The sequence below is a fragment of the Lissotriton helveticus genome, chromosome 3_1 (assembly GCF_964261635.1).
Source record: "Lissotriton helveticus chromosome 3_1, aLisHel1.1, whole genome shotgun sequence".
Taxonomy (NCBI): Eukaryota; Metazoa; Chordata; class Amphibia; order Caudata; family Salamandridae; genus Lissotriton; species Lissotriton helveticus.
In genome coordinates this window covers 857,280,461-857,299,604 of record NC_136061.1, presented here as the reverse complement: position 1 = coordinate 857,299,604, position 19,144 = coordinate 857,280,461, and positions in this window count along the sequence as shown.

Below are 19,144 nucleotides of genomic sequence, written 5' to 3'. Positions count from 1 at the left end.
GTATTCATCTCTCATTTAATGCTATTCGCTGTTTTGGTGTTTCCTTCCGCCTCCCCTCCAGTGCTTACGGAATTACTTTACAACCGAAGCCCTCCCTGTCCACTCCTGCTGGGTCCTTCTCAAGAGTCTCCCTCTGATGTGCTACTGCTGCGTGTGGTACCACATTAAAACCCGACTAATTGTCTTTTCCAGTTCTTTGTTCTGTTATGTGAAAAGCTAGTGAGACATCTTCAGTGGGTTAATGTGCCTTCTGTAGAGGCCTGTGTGCCACATTCTCCTGAGCGTTCTGATTCAGCCTTTCGTCCTGGGGTTGATGAAATCAGCTTCATCTAGTTGATTGAGAGTAGCACTCTTATTTACCATGCTATGAAACTTCAAGAATGTTGTGCCAAGAAATATTTATTAACTCAAGTTACAGTATGAAATGGAAGTGTCTGTCCAATCCAAAGCTGTAGATAGCCTATAGCTTCTCTCTACAGGACAGGCTAACAAAATGTTTGACCTTTTATTTTTTTGTACCTCATCAACAAAAAGCATTGGCAAACCCAATATGTCAAAAAGGTGAGACCAATGGTTGTTAGGCCTCACCTGAGACAAAGCATGCACTTTCGCTTGCCGCATTTTGTTACCTTACAGGGGGCTTGGAACTTGCCTATTGCTTACCATTGGTTGGTTTCATTGTCACTCTCATTTCCTTGCTTCTCTTTGGCCAGTGCATGCCAGCTTCACTTCCTCTTCGAATGTTTGTCCCTCCCTAGAGCATGGCCCAAGTACTGCTTCATATCAGTAATGTCCATCTTCTTGTATGCTTTCAAATGTACTTAAAAACCATTTTTTTTAGCTACAGCACTCCATAAGAGTGCATGTTTTTGCAGTCCACCTCCAGAAGTTGCGCTCGTATTTGTTGTTGCTCAGTTGTTGTTGCTTGCTCCGTTGTTGCCCAGTTATTATTGCTTGCCCAGTTGTGTAGTTCCATTGATCCTTGCCCCATCATTTCTTGCTGCTTTGTTGCTGCCCCATTGTCGTTTGCCCCATTGATGTTGCTGTTTCTTCTCCTTCTCCCCGTTCATCACACTGCAATCCCTGCCTACCTCCTGCATTGCTTACACACTGCCCGCATGTTCTTGCTTGTCCCTACCTTGCCCCTCCACCGCTTTTTTTGATTGCACACTAGAAAAAACACAGGAAAATATAGGCAAGGCCTATTGGCTTTGCCAATGCTTGTTTTTGGTAGTTAGGACATCCACTCCTGATCTCAGGCTTGTGATAGTTCATAGATTTTCTGTTGTCGAGTGGACAATATCAGAAACTATTTACCTTCTGGGGCCACATCATGAAGGTGTATGGTCACGTGGGCCAGAGAGAGTTTTTTTTTTTTTATAGAGTTGTAGTTTTTGAAGTGTATATAATTAAATCGCAGATTCTCTGAGTTAAAGTGTGCACAGCTCGGAAACAGAATGAAGCAACGGACTACTCAGTGTTTCCGAGCTGTACTTTCAGGAGCATGTGCACTAACGCGGAGAAATTCTGAGTTAAGTGTATATGTCCTTAGCATGTGCATTTACATAAACACAGGGGCGCGGTTATTCACACATTAGCACCATGGCACCTGACTTTCTAGGAGGAAAACCACCGTTTGAAATAGCACTACTGACCCAGGTGCGCTTTCCGGGTCACCTGTTTGAAAAGTCTCACAGCGTCCCTTTCGGTCGACATTCTCTGCCCCGTTGTGTGAGTAAACGAGTGAACCTCTTTCTGGGAGAGAAAGGAAGGCTGATAACGGCGCCTTTATCCCGGCTGTCTGCTGCTTACCTACTCGGAGGGCGGCAGGCTTCAAAGGGACTGCTGGGTGACCCGATAAGGAGCTGAGCCCAGTGTGTGCTGAAGAAGGAGGGGTTCTGTGTGCTTGAGAACTCTCCTTCATCCCCCCAGCCCGCCGGGTTTTTTGAATTTCTCTTTTCTCTTATCACCAACGGCGTCTCCTGGAGCCTCGCGCCGCCTTTCCTTATCGAGGACGCCTCTCCTCCGCTTCCTCTAGTAAACCTTTGTCAAGTCGGAAGTCGAATTTATTGGAAGACAACCCCCTGCCAGCTGTTTCCAGTCTGCCCCACCATCCCTGCCAGCTGTTTCCAGTCTGCCCCACCATCCTAAGTTAGACCGGCGTCACCCAACGGATTCTGACTGCCCTCATAGTCACATTTACTCTTTTTGTCCCTCTGCCGTTGGCGGGAGAGGATGTTGGCTGTTCTCGGTGACCTTTCCTTGGAAAATCATTTCATAATCATAATGTCACTTCCGAGCCTCCATTTCTGCTCTACCCAGCCTGTTTTGGATTGGGATCAACAATAGGCCCCAGCACCCTAAAAAAAAAAGTGGCCCACATTTGAGGTTTGCGCTTCTTTGCAAAACACTTCTTCAGTGTTTTATGTATTATGAAAAGAAGGGTGGGGGAGATTCGCTATAAGGGGCATGTTTACTTAACTTCACTGAGATTTAAAAAAAATGCAAATGTTGGCAGGCCTCTTTGTGCATGGATTAGTTTACAAAGGTTGAACCACACATGAATATAAGTGAAGCCACTTCTGCTCAAGCCCCCTGCCCCTGCTCAGTCTGCATATATTAATGGGGATCTGAACAGCAGAAACACAGCCCGGATCGGCCACCATGGTGACCAAAAAAGTGGCCCGCAGCTGCAACTCAGACACCGGCCTATTGCCCGCCTTACCAATCTGACCCTGATTCAGCCTCGAACCATGACCTCTAGTTCAAGCTGTTCTTTCACCGAAAAATGTTGCTCTTAGGGTTGAATCCCTCCGCCCATGCTCACATTCCTGAGCTTCTCCTGGGTCCTGAGGTTTACATGGTTTGCTATTGTGATGGCCAGGCATTGGAGTGCCCCTTTGTTTATTCTTCTGGAGATGTGGGTTCCTGCCCTGTAAGCAATCCACCCAATGATGTCTCTGTTTTGTCCTGCTGGACACATCAGGAGGTAGCTCCCATCCCTGGGGGCAGTTCTAATACCCAGGCCATACCCATCCAACAAAGGTGTCACTGGTCAGGTAACCCTGCAAATAAGAGGACCGGGGCGCACATGTTTGAGACCAGTTACCTACCACCAACATTAGTGTCTTTGTCATCCTTGAATGCACCATGCAGGCCTAGGGCTCATAACACTACACTGGTGACAAGGCGGACCCGACCCTGCATGCTGCCCATCTCAGCCATGACAGCAGTAGACTAGCATCAATCCTACTGCTGCACCGGCCCACCGCACTACTCTGTGATGTGGAGGAGAGGAGCTTGGCCATCACTAGATGACAGCAAAGGGGGAGCGGCGCACAAGAAAGAGAGTGCCCACCACTGACCTCACCCCAGAGGCCAAACTCCAGCAGAACTACCTGTGTCCGAGGCCACAGTGGCCAAGGTATCCTCGCCCTAGCGCTTCTCGCTGCAAAGTCTGCAACCCCCCCTGAGAGACAGCCTGTGACAGGAACGGCACCTTGATAGCCAGTGCAGCTGGTGGGAGTAAAAGAGAGAGAGCCAGGAGCCTTCAGTAACCGGTTGGAAGGTGACATCCTGCGCCTCGACTGCCGTCCTCACCCAGCAAAACCGTGGTCTTGAGCAACCCCCTACCTCCAACAGATGAGGTGCTCAAGACTGACAATCATTGCTGCTGCACCAGGGAGACCGCTCACCACAGACAGACTGACAGCATCACTGCAGCTCAGGAGACGCCTGGTAGGAGGAAAGCTGACGGGAGATATCTAGGTACCCAGCTCTAACTTCTCCTGCCCTCTTACAGCTTCCATGGCTGCCAGGAAGCCCATCACAGGCACGAGGAGCACTGTGCGCCACCTAGTGGCACCCAGCCACAACCACAACCACGGAAGAGGGCAAGACAGTGTGGCATCTTGCAGAGCAAACAGAGTCTCCTCTCTCCCCCAGCACAAGAATGATGGGCCCCGGGGGAAGCAACAGTCACAGACTAGTCTTCCTCCCTGGGTGCTTCTTGTGGGAAAACTGGATTCGGGCATGGATAGGTTTAGGTAGGGGAAGGGGCGGGCAGTTTGTTTAGCTAGAAATGAGTCAGGAGTTTTTTTTTAGCATGGACCCCCTACCCACCCTACATGCTATAAGGTTCACTGGTGCTCATTCAATACAGTGTTGTTGCCACAATAGAACAGGTTGCCGGGTATGGGTGGTATCTTGGAAGGTGGAAAGTCACATGCAGGCATATCCACCAGGCCCGGACTGGCCGTTGCGGGCACGGGCAATCCCCCGGTGTGCCGCAAGGGTGGGGGCCGGTTTTGGGCCCCTGGGGGCAGTTTTTGTTGCTGCAAAAACGGCCCTGTGACAAAATCGGCCCGGGCAAAGAGCGCGGTCGCACCCCCAACCCACTCCGCCCCCCACTGGTTCCCAGTCCGGCCCTGATATCCACCCCCTCCGGGGGTGCATAGCTCGCAAAAGATGGTGGGCAGGATTTCGTTGAACATGAAGGAGTTTCATTGGAAGGTGATTGGTAGGGAAAATGTAGCAGAGTCTGGATATATGGAAGGATCTCAGCGAGTTGAAGAGGGAAGAATGAAACAAGGCACAAGGGCTTGGGGATGAAAGTTGGCGTTCAGTGTGAATGTGGGAGTGTCGGATTTATGAAGTTTGATGTTATTATTTATTTTTTTTGTCCTCATAACCACCATGGATATAAGTGCCAAGACGGATTAGCCACCTGACAGCTGTCTCAGTTTATCAGAACTGGCAGGGATAAAAAAGGACAAGGTGGAGGCCCAACATCCCTCAGCTGTCAAGGACTCCACCGAAAGGCAAAAACCAACCGATTACCATAGAGCGGCAACCTAAGTCGGAGTAACAGCCAAGGCGGGCCGGGCTAGGACCGGACAACGGCTCTACATATGGTGTAGGCCAATGGAGACCATAGTAGTATAATCATCGGACCCGGGGAAAAAAAACCCGGGTGATTCTTTACCGCCATGAGAGCATATACCAAAAGGCCCTTTTACTCTGGTTACCAGACCTAGCCAGGTCCATACGAGAGGTCTGCAAGAGGGAGGCTTGCCAGTCACTAAAAGAGGGAGGTAAAAGATCTTTCCATTTTCTGCATATCTCCCTTCTTGCAAGCAGTATTGCGTAGAACACCAAACTTTTAGCTAAACTCTGAACTCCATCTAGAATCCCAAATATCACCAAAGGTAAATTTATAGTGACCTTAAGCCCCAATGATATTGTTAGGATGTCACCAATCGCTTCCCAAAAAGAGTCTAATCGGGGACACTCGAAAAACATATGGGCGTCTTAAGCGGCAATAAGCTCACACTTTGCACATGAGACTGAGTTACCTTCGGTGAATTTAGATAACCTAAGTGGAGAATAATAAGCCCTATGCAGGGTATAAAGATGGTTTCTACGCAGCCAGGACGGCTTCACAATATTCCATAAAAGCTCAAACGAGGCAGCCCAAAGTTCTTGCATGTTGCGGTTGATGATTAAGGAGCCCCACAACGAGTCAGGTAAGCTAAGGTCCCCATCCGTTTCCTCAAGTATGAGTTTATACCAATGAGAGACCTCTTTTTTAGCTGGCTCGCTGTTCACTAGATTGGTAATTAGGAGGCTATAACCACCAAGAAGAAGTTTGTTCCCTTTATGTGGTAGGGGTTTATGTGCGTGAGTCCAGCTGGCTATTTGCAGGTATTTAAATCTTGAGAAGTTGGGGCTGATCTTGATTCGAAGATGTTCCCATGAGAGTAAATCTCCATCAAAGAATAGGTCTCCCCAAACTTCCATACCTGCCTCTCTCAGAGGTGCCGCTAAGCTATCTTTTAGCCAAGCTGGGCTTTCGGGTAAACCCCATAATGGAGCTTTATCACAAAAATAGCCCTGTTTTATAGATTTTGTTACATCTGCCCACATTTTTGCAAGCCCTTGTAGGACCTTCAATTTAATTTTTTAAAAGAACTTTGGATTGCCGAACTTAAAAAGAAAACCAGAATGACTGAAACCTTCACCTTCCAACATAGCGGAGAACATTAAGCCCAGCCCGTGATCAGTGGGGACTTTCAACAACATTCGGGTATGAGAGAGCTGAAAAGCCCATGCGTATAATTTTAAATCAGGGGCAGCCAAGCCCCCCTTGTCCCTTCGCCTCCTGAGTTTTTTCCATGCTATTCTTGGCAGGTGGTTGTTCCAAATGGATGTATGACGTTACAACGCATACTTTTACAACGCCTACCTTTACAACGCATTTTTTACACCGCAACATCCATTACAACGCACACCATTACAACGCATACCATTACAACGAATTCTTTGAAACTACCTTTACAACGCATTCCACTACAACGCATACTACATTTACAACGCATACCATTACAACGCATTACATTACATTGCATGTAAGGTAAGTGTTGGATAGTGTAGGGGTAAAATTTACTATTCTAACTCCAGGGGGTGCAACAGTAGGGTAAGTGTTGGATAGTGTAGGGGTAAAAATTACTATTCTAACTCCAGGGGGTGCAACAGTAGGGTAAGTGTTGGATGGTAAGTTATGCGTTGTAATGGTATGCGTTGTAATCACTGAGTTGTAATGGCATGCGTTGTAGTGGTGTGCGTTGTAGTGTCATGCGTTGTAATGACTGCGTTGTAAAAACATGTGTTGTAATGGATGTTGCGTTGTAAAAGTTTCGTTGTAATGGTAGTGCGTTGTAAAAGTTGCGTTGTAAAGGTTGTTTCCCGTTCCAAATAAAGGATGAAATATCAGATTGGAATTTAGTTAAGCAAGATTGATCAAAGTATAAGGGAATTGTATTAAATAAAAAGGATATTTTGGGTAGAATCGACATTTTGATTAAGTTGATCCTCCCAATTAAAGAAAGAGGGAGGTGAGACCATGATTGCAAAAGCTTACAGCACTCCTTTACAACAGCTAAAAGATTGACTTGGGCGACGTTGTTAATATCTTTTACGATATTCAAGCCCAAATACCGCATTGACGAACCCGCCTGCACTCCGGTAACGCTCTCCTCGTCATTCCAAACAAGCATCTCGGTCTTAGCGGTATTGATCTCATATCCAGATACTTGACCGAATGCGGAAGCAATTCTTAGAATTGCGGGAAGTGCAGAGCTAACCTCTGAAGTAAAAATGAGAACGTCATTGGCGTACAGGGCTACTTTTTTCTCCCACCCCCTGTATGAAAAAGGTTTAATAGTACCCTCATCCCTTAGTAATTGCGCAAAGGGTTCGATGTACAAATCAAACAGAAGGGGGGAGAGCGGGCAGCCCTGGCGAGTCCCCCTTGAGATGGTAAATGGATCCGACAGCTCTCCGTTTACTAATAGGAGTGCAGATGGATTACGATACAGCAAGCTGACTGTCCGGCGGAACCCTGCTCCCATGCCAAATTTGGCCAAGGCCTCCGACAGGTACATCCAGTTGACCCTGTCGAAGGCCTTGGTTGCGTCCAACGTAAGAGCAGCCAGTGGGAAATTCTCAGCCGAAGCTATAGCTATGGCTCCTATCAGATCATAAGTTAGTTTGTGAAGTTGTCTGCCTTTAACGAAACCTTTTTGGTCACAAGTTTGATGTTATTTGTTATTGTTAATAATGTTAATGTAAGTTTTGCAACCATGTCCTAATAAATAGACTTTACGCTAAAACCGTGATCATGGAGCGTTTTTCTATTCATACGAGGAACAGAACTGCCCTACACCTGCAATGTACTGAGGGAAGAGAGCGCCCACCGGAGGCCCACGAGAGGAGTGACGCTCAGTGAGAGGGAGAGAGAGGCCTCACAGTGCCCGCAAAACTCACTGAGTGCATGTTGCAGCAGGAACAACTCCAAATCTCCTGCGCTGCAACAGGGGCTGAGGCGGGGAAGAGCCAAGATGGGTGCTGAGGAGGACTGCAAACCCCCTAGTGGCCACCTGCTGCCAGTTTGAGAAGAAAGCTGAGCACAATGTATGCCATCTGGTGACCGCCTGGCAAAGAGGTGCGTATGGAGAGACATTACATTTCATGTCCACAAAAGAGCAGCACACTGCTGGTAGGGAACAGTAAAAGTAGTGAGTCTGTACACGTGCCACCAAAACTGAAGAGGTGCCCGATTGGCACCCACTAGTGGGCATGCATGCCAAACGGTGCAATACAGACAAAACAAGAGCAACCACCCCCAGAGAGTACAGTGTGCAGTCTCCCAGCCCACTACCAGATTCCAAGCTGGCCAATGTCACCAAGAAGAGACATATGGGTTGACCAATCCTATGGCATCCCACAGGACATAACTGGCAACAGCAAAGACTGTAGCTACCAGCAAACCATACACACCATAGCCTGCTCTCACTGAGATGAGGAGGGGGTGGGTGCGAATGCCATACTGGTGTAGGGAAAGCCAGCCTCAGTGACCCAGAACACAAATAGGCGCTGCACACTGCAAGGAGACAAACCCTGCTGACACAAGCATGCCTTGAAGCAAAGTAAAGACACTACAAACGAGATACCGTGCCAAGTGAGGACACTTACAGGCCAGTACTGTCAGCCAAAGCACCAAGGCGAATCAGAGTAGCGAAGCCTGCAATGCCACCCAGCAAAGGACAGACTGCTGTACTGGCCACAGAATGGCCCAAAGCCCAGCACCCCCGGGATGAAAAGAGGATCAGAGTTGCCGAGCAGCATGAGGAAGAAAAGCACTTGACTCCATCTCCGCACGACGGAGACATAGAAGCATCCCAGGAAGCACCTAGATCACAAAGTGCAATCCACCAAGTAAAACCCATTAAAGAGACGGTGGACCCCGGAGACAACACGTTCAAGACTGCCAGATGGACAAAGCCTAGGTGGGAGAAGATCCAAGGAAAGTGCAGTTAGACCAAAGGGTGGGCAGGAGTACACAATGCTGCAATTGGGGTCCCGGCAATAGGCCCATATCACTCTGCACCCTCAAGGCACACTGTGCACCTACCCCTCCCACCATGCCTATTGACAGCATCACTTCAAGGTGCAAGCCCTGCTCCACCCAGAGAAAGGAGACAGAACCATAGCTCCCTACTGCCCACGGAAGAAGATCCCAGAAGAGGTAATACCCAGGAGTAGCAGTTCCAAGAAGTTCCCAGAACAGGGCAAATTTGACATGTGACTGGACTCCACGCAGCACTCAAGAAGAGGAGAACGGGATCAGCGACTGCCTTGATCATCACCAAGTTAGAGCCCAACACCTATAGAGACAGCCAACCACTGTGAGGTCCTGAAGAAGGTGAATATCACTGCACCAAAAAGGAAAGGATACTCAAGCAACTAGAAATCTCACCTGCACACTCCAGAAGAGGGTGCATGACTCTGCACCCAGAAGAAGGGACATGAACAACGAGAAATCTCAACAGCATAATTGGAAAGAAGGTGCAAGCCGAAGCACCAAGAAGTGTGATCCGCCGATTCACATTGGGAAACCTGACAACCAGCCAAGCCCAGGAGAGACGATCAAGAGAGGTCTGAAAGGTACGCCTGAGAGAAACTGAGCTGCTGATGGAGTGTGATTAGACACACAAGCAGCAAGACACCGAGGTGAAATGAGGATGACCTGGTAACACCACATCGGAATTGCTGAGAGTAAGCTCCAAACTTCCGCAAACTGAGTCTCTGTCCCACGCTTCCCATATTATCTGTCCAGACACAGTCACCGGTGGCTCAGCAACCCAAAACACCCAGGCAAAAGAATGCAGATGCCTCCACAAAGGAAGAATGAAAACACCTGGTCACTATCACACCAAGTTGCTCAGCGACCCAAGAATGCCTTCAACCATCAAGGGAAGTAGTTGCCCCAGATCATACAAGTTACCCACATGACTGACACCCACAGCATGCCAGTCTAGTCCTAATGTGTCATCACTACCACCCACAGAGCATTGAATAACCAGAGTGGAGTCCAACACCTTTGCTATACCTACACATAAAAAGCACCAGTGATATTCTGAAGAGTCATTTAACCAGTGCCTACCTGCTCACCCAGCCTGCATCCTGATCCCAATGGCAAGAGTGAGCCTCGTCTAGAAACCACCAACCACTGTGGTTGCACACGTGACTAGGCAGGGGCTATTCGGCCACTGCCTAGTCACCTGTGCAACCACAGTGGGGCTTCCACAAGCATGAGAGATGGGCTTGACACTGCCCCACAGAGGGATTCCAGGAGGGAGTGGGCCTTGCAAAGGAGATTCCACAAGGTTGCAGCACAACACAACAGCCTTCAATGAGCCAAACAACATCTTCAAATAATGTGTTAAAATGAACGCTTTGCAGCGGGCTCTGACAATGCGCCTGATGCACCATGTTTTGAATCATTGATGGTAACCACAGGTCGTCCTTAGGGTCAGCAAGGATGACCACCTCCAGACTATGGACATTATTCATCCGATATGTTCCCAGAGGGAAACATCCTTTACAATGCAACTTTTACCACGCAGTAATTTTACATCGCAACTTTTACAACGCAAACCATTACAACGCATTGCGCTGGGGGGCGCTCTAGGATAGGGAATAGATTTAATTTACTATCCAACACCTTCCCTACTATCCACGGGGACAGGAGTTGGAATAGTAAATTAAACTATTCACTATCCAGCACCCCAAAGCGCTATGCGTTGTAATGGTATGCGTTGTAAAAACTGCGATGTAAAAGCATGCGTGGTAAAAGCATGCGTTGTAATGTCATACATCCGTTCCTAGATGCCCCTGATGTCTCTAAATCGGTGTTCATGTCCTGAACTGCTTAGGTGAAATTATGAAGGCGAGCGATGTCCTGGGGCATCCAGCTTCATCAACCCATGCGTCCACTGCTATCCTGCTGATTTACCTCCAAGACTATGTGGTATCCAGTTCTGATTTTGTTTGTTTCCCCAGGTTGGACTTTGTTTGTTTCCCTTTTGGGTTTTGGGAGGAATGTAGTGTCCTGCTGGACACATCATGAGTCAGTCCCCCTCCCTGGGGGCAGTCCTTATACACAGCCCACACCCATCAAATACAGGCATCACCGGTCAGGTGATCTACTATTAGTAATAATATGTTGGAGGCCAATTCCTTCACCCTAACATTAATGCCAGTGTCGTCCTTGAATGCACCATGCGAGCCTAGGGCCCGTAACACTACAGTATCCAGAACTGGGCTAGCAGTACTCATGGCCTCCAGAATCATACACGGTGCACCCGATGAAATCTCCAGAAGTCGACACGGCACTAATGGCCTCCAGAACCGTACATAGTATGCTCTATGCGCTTTCCTGAATTGGGCACACACTACTCATGTTCTCCAGAACTGTACACAGTGGCACCCAATGAGGTTTCCATAACTAGACACTGTAGTCCTGGACTCCAGACCCATACACAGTGCACCGAATGAAATCTCCAGAACTCGACTTGCAGTAGTCATGGCTGCCAGAACTGTACACAGCAACCAATGCGGGCTCCGCAACTAAACACTTTATTTCTGGCCTCCAGGACTGTATACGGTGCAGCCAATGAGGTCTTTCTGGATACACCGTACGCATGGCCTTCACGAATCTAAACAATGCTGAGTTCTCTGGATCTGGACATGTTACACCTAATGCGACCTCCAGGATCAATTCCTGCCCTCCCCATCGACCATATGAATCCAATGAACTCCAGCAAAAGCAGCCACCAAAAAACCAGATACGCTCTCAGAAACCACCTTCTCCTACTGCAGGGCTCTGCCCCCACTACCAACTGTTCCTTCCCAGCCAGCACCAAATGGAGAAGGCAGATCATATCCACTCTGTGGTGTACCCTGCCTAGAGTACAAGCAAGTGTGGTATTGGAACCCCTCCTCCTCCTTGCCTATTGGGTTTTGATGCACTGCACTGAAAAGTACCACTTCGAACTAAACTCTGGGCAGCATTTCTGATCAAGATGATGATCCCATAAATAGATATAATAGAAATTTCGACACACCTTGCAGAGAGCTTTAAAGTCTAAACTGACCAGCTTACGTTGGGTGCCGAATATAGTGATGCAGCCCCAAGGTGATGGGAATAATATTCTTGAGGTCAGAAGCTCATTTCTGCATCAAAGCTGCCAGGTTCTGTACTTATGAGTTTCCAAACCAGTCCAAACAGAAGTCATACACACAGAGCCTTTTCACATCCCAAGCATGTTAGTGCAAAGACATGCACAATGATTCGAGCTGGAAGTCAACATGAACAGTCACAAATCCTATGGGTACGGGTATGGGTAAACATAGAACTCTGGGCCAGATGTACTAACATTAAAAATGCTGATGACCAAAATAGCGATATTTTACTAATTGCTATTGCTGATGTACTAAAGTTATATCTGCCCTTATTTCCTAATTAGTGATTTGCAGTGAGTTGCAAATAGACCTACCTCATAAATATTAACGAATTAGGTTGCAATTTGTGATACACTAGGATTCGCTGCTATCACAGGGATGACGGCCTGCAGGGGTCCAGAAGACCATCATGTCTCTGATTGCTTTTAAATAAAGCAGTCTTTTTTGTGTAATGCAGCCATTTTTACGTAAAGGAAAACAGGATGAATTTTAAAAAATGAAACGTTTCTTTTTTATGTTTTGAGAGTTAGGGACCACTACCTGGTCTTAAAAAATATTTTTTTAACAGTTTTAAAGGGGTATGAATGTTTTGTGACAGTTTTTCGGTCGTAAAACATTATTACATACTGTTCAGACATCTGGCCCTTAGCTCACACACTAATACCTGTAGGGCCAAGAATAGTAGAAACCAATCCATCTCCCTACTTTCAAGCCAAGCTGGATGACATTGTATGTATGATAGCAGTTTGTGTAACACTGACGTATAGTCTACTACTCTATGTCAAGTGCTGAATTTCTAAGAAAGGGTGCTGTGTGACACAGGTTTACCAGTGGTGGCTCAGGGATCCCAAGAGCACTTCAGCCTTGAATAACCAGCACTAGAATCACATATTATATTGATCTCTCCATTTCTTGACTAGTGCAGTACTCAATTTGCTATTGTAAAGATTCTATAGAAGTTTCCTCTTGATGTTTCAGAAAAGGAGTCAACTATGAAGAAGTATACTCCACTAAAAATAATGATAATTATAAGGTTTAAAAGCAACCAAAAGTATTTGGTGGTGTTTTTGTTTGTTGTCTTTTTATTCTGAGTATTCTATCTACTGTTTGTGTCAGTACGTAAAGTGTTAAGAGTTTACACAATGTATACTATCTACTGTTTGTGTCAGTACGTAAAGTGTTAAGAGTTTACACAATGTATACAGTCATTTCTATCTTACTTGTAAAGTGCTTTGACGTCACGTGTACATGGCCTTCACTTTAAAAAGCTTTAAATAAATATTGAGTATTTGCCTCATTTTCGTGATGTTTGCCTTTGACAGGGTTCTAGTTGCAACCACCATGTCCCTTTTAGACCAATTTGCTATGCTTTCTTGGTAGAATATAGGCTTGAAATTAAAACATTGTCCATAGCTCTCTTGTGACTCCCAGCCCATTCCTCTGTTCACTCATGCACTCCAAACATGGCTGCTAGCAGTCCATCGTGCTCCATTGGCCTGGAAAGGTCTCAGAAGGTTCTGGAATAGCCAGCATAGTCCAATGTCCTGACAAGGTCACGGAAGGACAAGGCTTTAAACAGTTCACCATGGATATCCAGTTGCTAAAACACCAGTGGCAGTTGACGTGATATCACGCACGCTGTCACTCCTGTTGCCGTCATAAGCATGGCCCCTTGTCCCATCCTTAGCAACTCAACAGACTCCTATTTGCTGATGAGAACCTATGGAAATATCCGAGGGAAAAACTATGGAAAGTATAGAGGGATCTTAGAGCCTTGTTTACTTTCAGTTCCTGCCACTGCATTCGCCACTAGGGATTGCAGGGTTTTCAAGGGGAGAACCAGGAACAATGAAGGGCAGGACAGGTTAACAGCTCCTGATACTGGCTCCCCCTCATTGAGATGCTTGTGAATGACCCATCTCTGTGGGAATGTAACTAACTGCCAACATGCCACACATGACCAAGGCATGTAGCATGGATTCGTTCCATGGCCTGCGGTTTGATTTCCAGCTGTTCAGGTGGACCAGGGTCTAACTTTGCGAAATGTACTCCCGGGAACATTGCCTGCTTATACATTCGAGTTGGGGGGTGGCGGAGGGGTGAGAAGCATAACATTTTACACCAATGTCTACATTTCTCAGCAGGATGCAGCCAGGTCCCTAATCCACCTCAATTTTTCAAAACACAACTTTGAATGCATTTGCAGGCAGCAAGTGTTTTGACAACTGGTTTTCGTTAAGCGTGCGGTGAGTTGGGTGAATGGCACAGGCCCTTCTGGTACCTATATATCTGTTTTCATTTAGCACAGGCGGTCTCGGAGTTAGAACTGCATAGCTGGCCTGAGACCAGGAACAACAGTGTTTTGTATTGCGGATCATACTTCGGATTTACACCATGTGGAGTGATTAGCGAACTTTGCCCTGGTGCTGTAAGCTACTGATCAAACTATTCATTGTTCGAGTTGCTATGTCAACTACACATGTACCATCAAGCAAGGCGCAAAGACTCAACTGTGCATTCTGCAGAGAGAAGTATCTGGAATGGAGTTATGGAAAGTAATGGGCTAGTGTATTTCTGGAGTAATAAGTAATTAGCAGCAAGCTGATGGGTGGCCACTCAAACTGTATGCTTCGTAGACACAGTATAAATAGCAAGTTTCTGGTGGCCCTAATGTAAGCCAAGAAAACCAGTCCCCCTGCCCCAGTTTGTGTAGTAAAAGTGAGCCAAAATTAGGGGTCAGTGCGCCATTGCACCTGCTACTGTAATGAAAGCTGGGCTCCTAAGTGGACATCACTGTCTGCCGCAGAGCAAAGGCAGTAACTCTAGAGGTCAAAGTTTACAAATGCAAGCTGCCATGCTGTAACTTACCTGTAGGTGGCTCTAGGGAGTTTTGGGCAGGCAATATTGGCAATTTCAACACCTCTTTAAAGAAAGAGTCATCGTCGTAATTAAGTTTTTTACACTTTTTTGGTGCCAGTTGCCCTGCTTGTTTCTAAAGTTAAGCTGATAGACACCGGCTGCAAAATGCTCCCTCTTGCTCACCAAGATGGCCTCTTGGATCCTTACAGAATAGGAGAATGCAAAAAAAATGATCGCCGTCGAGAAAATACAGGATAACAGCCACTTGCACAGATTCCTATGGTCGTTTTGAAACAATTGCAGCCATCAGCCAACTCTTGCTGTCAAGGACCACACATTGAGTCATACAAACAGATCTCCTTGAAAACAAAACTCAGTGTCTCCCGCCCTCCTTGTCCTTGTGTGCCTCTAAGATGTACCTTGAAGAGAGCAACTGTTTTACTGCTTACATCAGCAAATAGATATCTGTTAAGGCGTGAGACGTTTTTCACCTGCATAGTTTAGAGACAATCCTGATTTTCTTGCCCTTCGTCAAGCTTAAGAGTTTTCTTGGTTTTCTTCCCCTTTGCCCATGCAGCATTTTTCTGTCCAGCGAGAGATATGTTTCACTTAAGTCCAAGAAAATTCCCTCCCTAATCAAACCCAGCCCTGCTATAAAATGTTTGCAAACGTTTCCATCAAGCTTACCTTTCGCAGTAACTGATTTCTGCAAAGTATAGCTTATGAAGAACAAAAGGATATATGCAACATAAAATGCTGCGAAAGTTCTGATTTTCACCCAAATGTGGCAAAGTGACAATTCTGCAACCTTCACTAAAATATAAAATTTTCGAGGGACCTTTGCAAACATTGCAAAAAAAACCCATAAAACTACTTTGCACCCCCAGTGTCCATTGCATAACCCAATCTATTTCAGGCACATTCAGTCCAGGGCTTCTTCCACTCTGACAATTTTGCTGTTAACCTTGGCCATGTCTGAACTAGGGTGGCAGAGTGGGCTAAAGAACGGTGATTAATTAAACCCAGATCTGTTGACTGGGTGTGAGTGTTTAATTGGTTCAGATTCTCCGTCCATCACCACCCCCTTTTGTAACCTTTTGATAACACCATATAGCTTTAGTGCTTCCCCACTGTGCTACCGTCAAGAACTCTGTGGCAGACTCCACAATGGGAGGACCCTGTAGTCAGAGAAGTGGACTTCCAAATGGGACTTGAATTTCTAGAGCCAAAAGTCAGCAGCCACAGTGTTACACTTTGCATACACAGGATCTGTGCTGACTCCATGGAACAGGCACGTGATCCCTTTCTTTATGGACACCCATTGGTCTATTACCCAGAAGGATATGCCTTAACTCGAATAAAGCTAATCTTCTCAGTCTGTCTGCTCACCTCAATTCAGATTGTCATTGACAAAGCCAATATCTGCCTTTAATGTGTCGATGCAAACAAACAAAGGCACTCACTAATGATTTTTAGATGCTCTACAGGCAAAGATTATATTTATCTTATTAAAGCTTGCAATATTGGCTTTGCCAGTGCTGGGAAAATGGTAGAAAAAAGGATTGTTTTCTATATAGAAGGCACATATGAGATAAAAAATTTAATATGACAAACAGCACGATGATTGAGTGTACTTTTCAGATGCCAGACAGCTCTCAGGCACTCCAGCAGTAGCATGTCCTGAAAGATGGAATGATACAGGGAATAGCCGAAAGCATGAAGTGAGACAGGAATACACCTCTCCGTTGAGCCAAAGCCTACTCTATGTATATTTTAACCTGTTCCGTGCTCGCGTTGGCCGTTGGCCGACGCCAGCACTCCCTCCCTGGTGCTGCGACGACCGTTGGGCGACGCAGCCCCGCCCACCCTTCAGAACGCCTGCACCGCGGTGGATGGGTTGAGGAACTGTTAACAGTGCATCGGCCAGATAGCTTCGCTGCCTCGCCCCAACTAATAAACTAGCCTTTCCTTCTGGCTTGTTATGATGATTCCTGTTTCCTGGTTTTATCTCTTACCATGGATCTTTAGTACATGACTTAAATACTTCCTGTACTTTTGTACATGTATTCTGAATTACAAAACCATGTTCCCCCTGATCTCTGTAAGCCCTTTCCTCTCTGGTCTCCCTCATCAGAGGCTCTTCTCTTTCCTTGTGGTTTACTACATACATGCGGTCATGTGTTCATGACAACTATGCAGTGCTACAGACACTACTCAGCCTTGGCTCTTGCCGACTGTGGGGCACACATAAGTACACATAGATCGTCAACACAGAACACAGAACACAAATGTTTTTCTACTAAAAATACATAAACAAATGGCGCTCTTTATATACTATTTGTCTGTAACCTTATGGGACCGTTATAGTGCAAGGCCCAACACTGGTTATTAAGCACCGATCAGAAGCTGGTTCATTAATGTTTGTTTTTTCTTTCTACGGTTGAAAAAAGAAGCTATTGCATATTATATCAGTTTGACAGGTGACTGACAGTGAGCCACCACAATGTCCCTTTATAAATGTCAGTCTGCAACAATATGTACTGCAAGATATCTGCTTGTACAATATTGTCTAGGTAAGAAGACCACTTAGACTAGTATATCTACACCCTCCAGTGCATGCTTACCATGACCACATTGTACTAGTTCATATTTTGCACTTTAAATGGTTGTAAGTCAATATTTTTGTGTTTGATATTTTGACATATAACTTTGACTGACTCTAGCCAGGCGTCATCAGCAACCGAGAAATGTATGTACCAGGGAAATACCAGTGCTTAATTTGAGCCAGTGGGTTCCGGTGCTCGACACTGGCACATACTTAGCGGCACCGGCACTTAATTGCCGGAACCTGCACTTATGACACCTTTCACATGGAGGTTCTGTTTGTGTAATTTAAAGATGAGCAGAAAAACAGGTTTATGTTAAGTCAATATACATTCAAAACAACGAATACCTACCACCCGAGCCATTCTTAAAGCTTTGGCGGCCTCGAACAGTCTGAATTGTCACACTTGCAGCAGTGTGATGAATAGAAGTTGTGCAAGTATGGTGGCAATATGTGGTGCAAACTGTGGTGGCTTCCTGATGAGGGCCACACCATATATTGGTTTTTTTTTTACAAATGAAGCACTGGAAATACCCTTTATTACCCTGTAAGCAAGTTCGTCTACGGAGGTCCTGGTATCTGTGGAGCTCCTGTTTGAGCTGGTGCCAGTTTTTTTAAACACCCACTGTTGGAAACAATAGTCACTGGTTTGAAGTCTTGGCAAAGAGGCATAAGTTAGAAAGAATAAGGAGTGTAAATTCCATCCTCTTTACCACATGAAATCACTCTGTTGGGTGGCAGACCACGTGGGGAAGTTGCCTTTCCAATCAAGCCCAGCAACTTTATTCTATAATGCCTGCCGTAGAAATTTAAATACACACCTAAACGTTATTCATTTAGCATAGTTTGCTATGAGAAAACTCTCATGATCACTCCCTCTCCACCCCTCATCAGCCCTGCATGAACAAACAATGGACAAATTATGAACAAACAATGTTCAAAAAAGTCAGTAGTACCGCATATAAGCAATGAAAAAAAAGTGTTTTTGCATTAAAACATATTTGCTACAAAAATACACTGAAGAAACAATCCCCAGCGTTACATGCAGTCACAAAACGCAGTTTGCACTGAATTGAATTCGTTCTCTCACAAAGTTGACTCCCGTTTCTTTGGTTGTTTGTCTGTTCAGCGGTACAGGGAGGCTTTGTAGAAACATTGGGCGGCAGACATACCCTCATACCCTGTGACTTCCATTATGCCAAGCCATTCATTTAGAAAGTAAACCTGCTGACTGTGCACGAGCTTGTCACGCGCCAGCATCGAGATACCAAACTCTTTCAAAGGGCGTCTGCCTGGGCTGACCTTTGACTTTTTAGAATACCTTCAGGCTATGGGCTTTCAGCACACATAATCCTGTCGCAAGCCAAACATACTACTATTTTTCGGTTCAGCTCTCTTCAAAATACATAGAAAGTAATCACGTTATTATGAGTCGAGAAATATCATGGAACCCACATAAGTGAAATAAAATAAACCCATTCCATTCTTGTTCTGTAATGGTGCATGCCACAGCACGACTGAACTGGAGGGAGGACTTTTTTTGTTATAAACGTTTAAAGACGATTCTCTTCACTGAAGAGGTAAGACATCAGTGTC